Source organism: Melopsittacus undulatus, chromosome 1 (assembly GCF_012275295.1).
Source record: "Melopsittacus undulatus isolate bMelUnd1 chromosome 1, bMelUnd1.mat.Z, whole genome shotgun sequence".
In the NCBI taxonomy this organism is placed as follows: Eukaryota; Metazoa; Chordata; class Aves; order Psittaciformes; family Psittaculidae; genus Melopsittacus; species Melopsittacus undulatus.
The window spans coordinates 115,826,218-115,835,604 of NC_047527.1; positions in this window are offsets into that span (position 1 = coordinate 115,826,218).

Below are 9,387 nucleotides of genomic sequence, written 5' to 3' on the forward strand. Positions count from 1 at the left end.
CACCACTCCCAGCTTTTACATTAATGTTGGAAGACTTTCAGAAGTGGTTGCACCAGTGAAAAGGTACAGGCTTGCTGCTACCAGCTGAAGTACTGTGGCCTCTGGCACGATGCTACAGGAGTTCTGACCCACTGTTCAAAAAGGTACTTTCTGAACTCAGACTCTTCTCCATAGAGTAACTGAAAGAGTTATCAGTATATAGTGCCTGTTTGACAACACACCTGATGTGATCTGCTCATAGTTCTTTTTCAGATGTACAGCTTCTGTCCCCATTCCAATATTTGCTATGAAAAAAGGAATGTCTGCTATTAATTTCAAAGAACTAAAGTGATCATCTGAAGCAGGTTGGTTGCTTGGGATTTTTTCCTTCTCTTGGGGGGTGGGGGGGTTAGGACATGGTGGGAGAGCAGAAGCCAACTGTTATTTTCTTAATTCCTCAGTGAAAAGCAAAGTGGGCAAAGTGAGCACAGGCAAATCCATTTAAGCACAAAGGCAAGGCATCCTAGGAGAGCACGAACCAGAGCTTATGTAAGAGACATTACACACCTCATTACGGAATTCAAAATATTTGACAAGGCAAAGCCTGTTGAGAGCTGTAAATAAAGCATGAAGGTAGGTGCTCCGGGGCAAAAATGAGAACAAGCAGATACCAAAAGATAAAAAGGTGAGTTTAAGCTCCTCCATCTAAAGTCTTTTAAAACACTCTAAAGGTTGGAGGTTTTTCAGTGACATCCTGTTCATTCAGCAGAGCAAGTGACAAGCACAGGGCAAACCTGATTGCTCAGTGTAGAAAACACACTGCAGCAGAACAATCACCTTGGTATGTTAAGTATCACTGTGGAACATAAAGCTATCTGGCTGGTGCTTAAATGAGTGCAAGAAGAATTTATTAGCATTTTTATGGAGATTAAACCTGTTCTTGTTTTATAATTTAGCAGCAAGGTGATATTGATACACAAGGATCTGACAGATGGAAGTGTCTCATCACTGAATCTCGTATGTGCAAGGCTGCTAAATCAGGCTGTGCGGTCCCTCTTCCTGTGAGCAGGTCTGCTCACTTTGATGGGATAGCAAAGGTCTGCATCCCTTCAGCTTTTATACAAATTCAAAGCTCACAAAACAGAGCTACCTCAGTGAGGAGACAGCAGCATACTCAAAAATAGCACACCTACACCCTTGCTAAAGGCTGGAGCTGCCATTCTGAAAGACATCGCGAACTGTTCCTAATCTCACAAAATGTAATTGAAGCTGGGCTTCAGCAGAGATTAACTGAAAACTCAGCTCAAGGGCACTTTTTGAAGATGAAGGGCTCAACAAAAGCCCCTGGCTTGCAAAATTCAAACCTGCTGCAATGTAACATGAGCAACAATTTTAAAGTACTGATAGGGAACAAATACTGATGAAACTGCCTGTTTCATTATTGTAGAGAAAATAGTTCATATCTTTCCTTGTAGCAGAGCTTTTGCTTTTCATTTTTAAAATGTACATGTTTGTCCGGCAGAACATAACTTAGTATTTGATTTCTATACCAATCACAGTATCAGACAACAGATCACTAGTGGTAAAACAGCACAGTGTAAGATACCACACAGATTTGTCTTATTGCAGCAATTTTACATTACATTCACCTAGCTAATCCATTTGGAGTATTAGCAATCTAGTATTTCTCTCATTTTGCTGAGGACTGTAATCCTTACAGGAGAATTAAATTAGTACATGCTGCAGAGATTGCTTTGTCCTCCTCTCAAGGCAAAAGATTCATCATAAAAAGTCTCATACCATGATGGGGTCAGAAGGCCACATAGCAAGGGGAGAAAGTTTCCCCAAAAAGACACTTTCTCAGGTCTCAGCAGCAATTGCATGTAAAAGGCTTGACTGTGGTTTAGGCATGTAACAGCTGGCAGTTTAGAAGGGGCGACTATCTCTTTATTCCCTGCTATACCACCACCTACAGTTAAGCTTGCCATGAGACTCTGCATACAGTATTTCTCTTGGGGCAGAGCATCAGACATATCAGCTCCACAAATTATAACAATGTTAGAAATCAGCCACATATGCAGTGTTTGTGTAAGAGCCCAGAGACACAAAGCTGAATCTGCAAGTCATTTCCTATGGGCAGCCAGGCACCCTTCGCTTGGTTCAGCATTATCCCCCCTTCAGTTTTGAAGACCAGAGCTCCCAGTCCTAGGGCCTCATCCGCAGCATTCAAATACAGCTACATTACATCTTTGCACCATGGCATAATCATCTGTTCTCATTTGTTATGAATTCCTTTCCTAAACGTTTTTCTGATTCAATTTGCCTTTGACTCTTGACAACTATTGAACTGATGCCTTCAGAAAACCATCTACAATAACTCATATGCCTCTTTCTGAACGGTACTAGGGAATTAAATCCCTTACTGATTATGCTTATACTTAGAGGTATAGTTTTATTCTTGTATGCATTACCTTATAATTATTGACATTGAATTTCATATGTTGTTTCATTAATCAGTCAGCTCTGCAAATCTGCTCAGCTAATTCAAGATCAGACTATTCTAAGAAAATATTCTGGTTTATCATCTGCATTACTGTCACTCATTTCATTATTCATGTCTTCTTACCATATTCTTTATGTCTCAAATGGCATAATTGTAAGCCCAAATCCAGGTGATGAGCCACAAATAACCTATTTGCTCCAACATACAGTCATGACAAACCTAAACATGAAGCAAGTTCTGTCAGAGTCCTCTAAAAGCCTTATGTCCTAAATACCCTACCACCTTACGCACTATACCTGCCCTTCATAATGTGCCTTCTCACAGGCTGCGAAACTGTCCTCTCCTGGGTGTGGTGTGGTGTAAAATGGGGGAGGACAGCGGGTTGAGCTGAGGACCAGAGCTCTCGTCAACATACATTAAAACTACACCCCTGAAACTTCCTACCAGCAGTATCTGAGACAGTGGCAAACCTGGCCCAGGACAGATACATAGCATCTGTGTCATGGTTTAAACCCAACCACATAGTCTCTCTCTCACTCCCTCCCCTTTCTTTTCTTCACCCTTCCCCCCTTTCCCCCTGCCCCCCCTCCCAGAGGGATGGGGAGGAGAATTGAAAGAATGCAACTCCCATGAGTTGAGATAAGAACAGTCCAGTAACTAAGGTGTAACACAAATCACTACTGCTATCACCAATAATAATAATGGTAAGGGAAATAACAAGGGAAGAGAATACAATACCACCTGCTGAAACGAGCTCAACCCAGAAGAGAGCAAGCCCAGAAGAGAGTAACCCCGGTTACCTCCCCAGTCATGACATGCTGTGGTATGGAATACCTCTTTGGCTAGCCTGGTGTCCTGTCTCTGCTTCCTCCCGGCCTCCCCTCCTCCCTGGCAGAGCATGAGACTCACAAAGTCCTTGGTCAGAGTAAACATTACTTAGCAACAACTAAAAACATCGGTGTTATCAGTTCTGTTCCCAGGCTGAAAGTCAAAACACAGCACTGCACCAGCTACTAAGAAGGAGAAAAATTGACTGCTACTACTAAACCCAGGACAATCTGTGAAAGAGAGGGGAGCATGAAAGAGAGTGGAGTACATCACACTGGCTGTCCCTGTGTCTCTTTGCTTAGGGATCTCTTTGGTATCAGGTCCTTGTTTTGTTGTCTTCACCTATTGGTGAAAACAAGGATCCATGGCAAGAGCCTCCTCGTGAACGGGAAAGTTGCTACTTCAATCTCACCCTGTTTTTCTAATTGCTTCTACCAATACCCTTGGCATAGATGTCAGACTTCTTAGTCTGTAATTTTCAGATTATTCCTCAAACCCTATTTAAAAGCTGCTGTTCCATTTGCATCCTTCTATTTTTTTTCATCATTAAGTGCTTTAAGGAGTAACTCAGATAGGACAGTTGTGGTTCCATAGTTTCATATCAGAATACTTCTTCTGCATGAATTTGTTCTGGTCCTGAGAACTGGTGAGGTTCAGTTTACCAGTTTATTCCAATCAGAGTTTCTCACACTCATCTCTTGCAAAAAATTACCCCAGTGGGAGCCTCACTGTCCTCTCCTATAACCAGCACTATCAGAAGCACATCATTTAGCTCTGCTGCATGGTCTTGTCTTCACAGAGTGTCTTTTCTACACCTTCATCATGTATTGGGCTGGTTGACCTTCTGGTCAGCTTCTTGGAAAATGTTTTATAGCAGCTCTCACACCCTTATTAGGTTGCCCCTCTAAACCCTCTCTCTGGTAGTGTGACACTCACTACAGTTTATGATCTTTTTTATTTTCATTGTTCAGATAAAATTTCCACTTTTTAAAAGATGCCTTTGTATCATTTAGTAGTTGCCACTGTGTTGATGTTTGACCATGACAACATTTTGTTTTCCTTTCAGTCCTTTAAAAAATCTTCTCTGGTAGGTGGTATATATTTTCTCCATGCTCCTAAAATAGTGTTCTGAAGCAGTGTCCATGCTGCCAACACACATTCTCCTGGTTTATTTAATCTTCTGGTTTTCTACATCCCATCTCACTGATTTATTGCAGCTCTGCTTTCCAAAAATCCTAAGTCAGCTGCACATATCATCTCAGATTTTTGTTGTTCAAGAATAGAAAAGCTACACTCACTTGAAACACCATCTTCTCGTGGGAATGACCCCAGCTACATGGGCTCCTGAGAGAGGATTATTGTGAAGTCAATGGACTAGCATGAGAAAGGAATTTGAGGAGCAGAACCCAGTAAACTTTAAGCCAAATAGAAAAATAAGATTTTTTTTATATATATATTGCTCTTTTGTGCCCTTGTTGCATGCCTACCTTCTGCTTGATTTTGGGTATTTACACACTAGAATAATCATTTGCATCTAAATGCCATAAATTAGGCATAGCCTTGTTATCCAACCTTATGGAATATTCATTCTTCAAGGAATTGTAATTAAAAAATTGCTATATAAAAGAAAGAAATTTGTAATTAAGAACGAAATTTAACCTCCTTTTAAATAGTAAATCTGCTTTCCATATACTTATGAAAGTTGTGTCTACTACACGCACCCTGAATTGCTTCTCTCAAATAGCTATTTAAATAACTGCATCAATTATCATCTCCTCAGGATTCAAAACTTGCTGTGGACTAGAAGAGAAGGTTTAATCAGGCCACTCTTTCACTCCCGTGACTCTTTTGCTAACCTGCACAAAGGCAGCTGCCATCTGAGCTGCTGTACACATAGAGGGTAGCAACATCCTACAGAAGAATATGAGTCTTAGAAGTGTTCATTTTTGCCTGTTGGGTTCTGACTGTAGGGACTATGCTTGTCAAAGGTAAAGCACAACTTTTATCTCCTAAGTCTGAGTGGTTAAGGATATATGTGAAGCCCCATGCCCTGGTGTCCCAAGTGACTGTAGTGGGAAAGGGGTGAGGTGCAGCTCAGGTCCCCTTTGGCCAGGGGGTTTCGTCGCCTTCCGGTGGAAATCCAGACTTTGCAGAGGGACGGTTCACACTTGGATCTCCATTCATTGGGATGCTGGGACATGCCGGGGCATACAGGTGTATATATATATACAGGAGATACAAGACCTTCTCAGGTACCAGGCTTTTAACCTAAAAATATAGGTTGTGGCTGCTCTACTTCATTTCCCACTGCTACAGCACAGACTGGGAACATCACCCATCCAGTGACAGCAAAAGGAGCCCAACATTCTGATCCACCATCTTGCACCCAGCATGGGGTGCATGTCCCTGTTCTGAGTGGTCCTGAAAGGGTCCTGAGTGAGAAGGAACACTGCCTCCTCCAGGTCAATAAATCCTGCGTATGTAAACCCCTGTGCAAACTCCTGGTTTCCTTCTTACTTTGGTGTAATTATCAAGTCATTTGTCTGAAATCAGAGAAAGCAGAAACAGATAAGCCAGAAGAACTGAAAAAGGACTTTGCCTTTATAAACCTTAATTGACCTTTCTTCTCTGCAGCTAATGACTCCCATGGGTTTTGTGGTGGTGTTGGTTTTGGGGTTTTTGTGAGCTGTCCTTCATGGTGGTCTTCTTCTCTTATAGTTTCAACAGAAGCAAAGTCAAATCACGTATGCTGGCTCCTGTTTTCCTTCAGAAAACAAAATCTGAAATAGCAGCTAATGCCTCACTGACCATGTACAGCAACCAGCAAATTCATCCTCTTATTTCAACATTAACATGCCCAAACCAGAGCAACCACCACAAAAGCAAGTACTTAGGTCTAACTGTATAGAAGAGGTCTGTTTCTTTTTTCCTATATGTGTTACAGTGGCTCACATTAGCCAGGTGTATGGCTCCCATCAGCTGCAACATGATTGATTCACAGGTGTCTGAGTCAGGCTCCCAAGTGTCCCCATGATTCTGGACTTCAGTTTGCAATGACACCTGCAATTCAAAAAGGAAGTGGTTTTAGCTGCTCACAAGGCAATATCAAGAGCATTCCAAAGGACATTACAGAAAACATCACTGCAATTCTGCAGCTCCTTCAGGTCCCTCTCAGGTTTTAGGTTTTTTCTTTCAAAATTTATCTCAGACTTCTGAAAAGATAAAAATGGGAAGCAACATTACCAGGAGCTGGTGATTTTGTTCAGTTTAAGATCTAAGCGGATAGGAAAATAGAAGTTTCAGCCGTTACCACTAAGTCCTTAATGCAGCACTAAAGCAACTCTATTGAGAAAGAAAAAAAATCACTATCACAAAATTGAAGAGATTTGATCTCTTCCAATGTACAAGTGACAGAAGTTTAATCCTGGATGTATTTCAAACAAGAACGAAGAGCACAAATTGCCCAACAAAGCTCATAAAACAAGGCTGAGTAAGAAGCCTAGCAACCACAAGCTGTTTTAACATGTTTATCCTGAAAATTTCCTCAGCAACTGTTTCACCCCGCTAATAAAGGCTACATTAGGTATGCCCTGAGAAGATACTTTTAGTTTTAATCACATTTTCATGGACATGCTGTGGGTAGACTGTCAGGTGGTTTAAAGATTACGCTGGTTTTGCACTTCAGATCTATAGGACTATGGGAATGACAAACAGAACAATTACAACACTGTGGCCCTACCTTTTCCAGAAACAAATCAGTTGCACAACAGGTCATATGTTCAAAGACTGTAAATATGAATCTCAGTAAGCAATTCACACAATTCAAAATTCAATGGAAAAGAATAACCTTGTGATCAAAACTTAAAGGCATGTCCCAACAAGTTAAAATGTAAGATTTCTGTTTAGAAATTATAACCAACTTTTGCTTTCTGTGGACATTCAGTGCTTCACTAGCTCTGGCAGGACTTTCAAATACAAAATATTAGTAATAAATTCTAACAGAAAACCCAGCAGAGAAAAAGCAAATCAGTCTCTGTACAACGTATTTCTTCACTATCTAGAATAGCAAAAGCAGCCCTTTACCACCCCATCTGGTTATCTGACCATGATTTTGTATAGAACTGGTCTATGAAAATAAATATTCAGTATTTATGTTTCTTTGCAGTTTGGCATTTTAGGGGATATTTGCAGCATGGAGAATAAGGAAATTTATTCCACATACGTATTTGTGATTATATTATTTTTAAACTTTATATTGTTATCCTACACTTGCCTTTTCTTTCTCATCCAGCTCACACCTTGCTAAATGAATGAGGGAAGAGAAATATAGCCACAGAGTTTTATTCTAAAGACATCTTCACAAAGGAGATCTTGCATATGTTTCTTCATCTAGCTGAGTACAGCTCTTTGTGCTGATGAAAAATCCCTTAATTGACTTCATTCAAATCACCCCAGGTGGGTGATTAAAAGATTGATTAGGGATTTGTCCCCTGCCTGTCAAGTCTGACTGCAGCTCACTTAGATTAATAGTGTATCTCTCCCTGAGCTTGAAATGATAATGCACTGCTTGATTGACTGAAGTGTCCCTGGGTCAAATCAAATAGGACAAATGGATGCTACAGAACATCTCCCCGATTGACATACAACATTAGCTACTTCTCAAGGCACAATATATTTATCTTACCTTTACTGTCCTACAGCATTCCATGACCACTGAATCAGAGAAAGAAAATCTCTTTAGAAGTGGGGAAATGAGAAGGGAGGAAAGAAAGTAATCCACCAAAAAAATTGTTTATTAACACTTGCTTACCCTCTAGAAACCAGTTTTCCTCTGGAAAGATTTTTCTCTAAACACCCACTAGGTTTCTGCTCTTCCCATGCAAGCTTGGCATCTTTAACTAGCAGTTTATATCAGGACCTCATGCAAGGTCATAACCTTGCACACCCTTGTGTTCATCTAAACCCTTCTGGGAATAACACATTTGAAACTAATGTTGTTCCTTTACTGCCTAGAATCCAAAACAGGATATTGCAACATCACGGAAGGTGGGAGGTTGGTGGGATTAATCTGAGCAGAATGTTTCAAAGGCCTTCTCCCAGGAGGAGATTCCCACCTATCTGATACCTACTTTTGGGGGTAAGGCAATATGATGCCTGTTCCCCAAATGAAAAACTAGTAAATGCTCTGGAAAATGCCTCTATTAAGTGAAGACAATCAAAAAGTAGAATAAAAATACTCCTCAACAGAAGACATCTCTCAAATTATTTCAGTTAGTGAAAAAGGCTTGGTGTCAGCAAGGATACTGCAGCGGTCTTTAGGGATGGTACCATGGGCTTCAGTATCAATGACAATTGTAGAGATTTCCAGGTTCCAGTGAAACAAAAGTCCCCAAAAGTTGAAAAGGTGAATTGAGCAGAGGGTGTTTGTTTGGAGGAGAAACAATATAAACAGCACCACAGCAAATCCAGAGGGAATTGTAACCAAATCAAAGCTGAGGGCACTGAGTCTGCTGGTGGCCGACAGGTGAAGCAGACCTGGATGTATTTCTTACAGAGACAGAGGTGTGGATGTGAAGTGCCAGTGCAGCAGCTGGCTCTCAAGAGTAGCTGAAGAAAGGTGAGCATTAGAGATAATCCATTGCTGAGCCCCAGACTCTGATAAATGCTCTTTTTCCTCCACAGGAAGCAGGGCTGGCTGACTGATCTGCAGAAAGCCACAGCTCATTTTTGGAGAAATCACCATTACAATCTGAGTCATCTTGATCCCCTGTTCAGCTGAACTGACCTCTCTTGTGCTTGGATCATTGCTCATCTGCAGCTCTGGTAAGAGACAAGCTGAGTTCTTTCTCATAGGAATTTCTGAAATACAGCCAGCCATCACTGACCTTTCTATTAAAAACAGCATTAAACTTGATTCTCAGGCTAAGTACTTCTTGAGAAAGATACACAAACTGCACATTTCTCAGGGAAGTGGCCACAAATAAAAACATGTATTTTAACATCTGTTACTTGAGGATCCATCTCCTGGAATGGAAAGGTGTTCAAACCAATGTCTTGATGCCTGAATACTCAGGTGG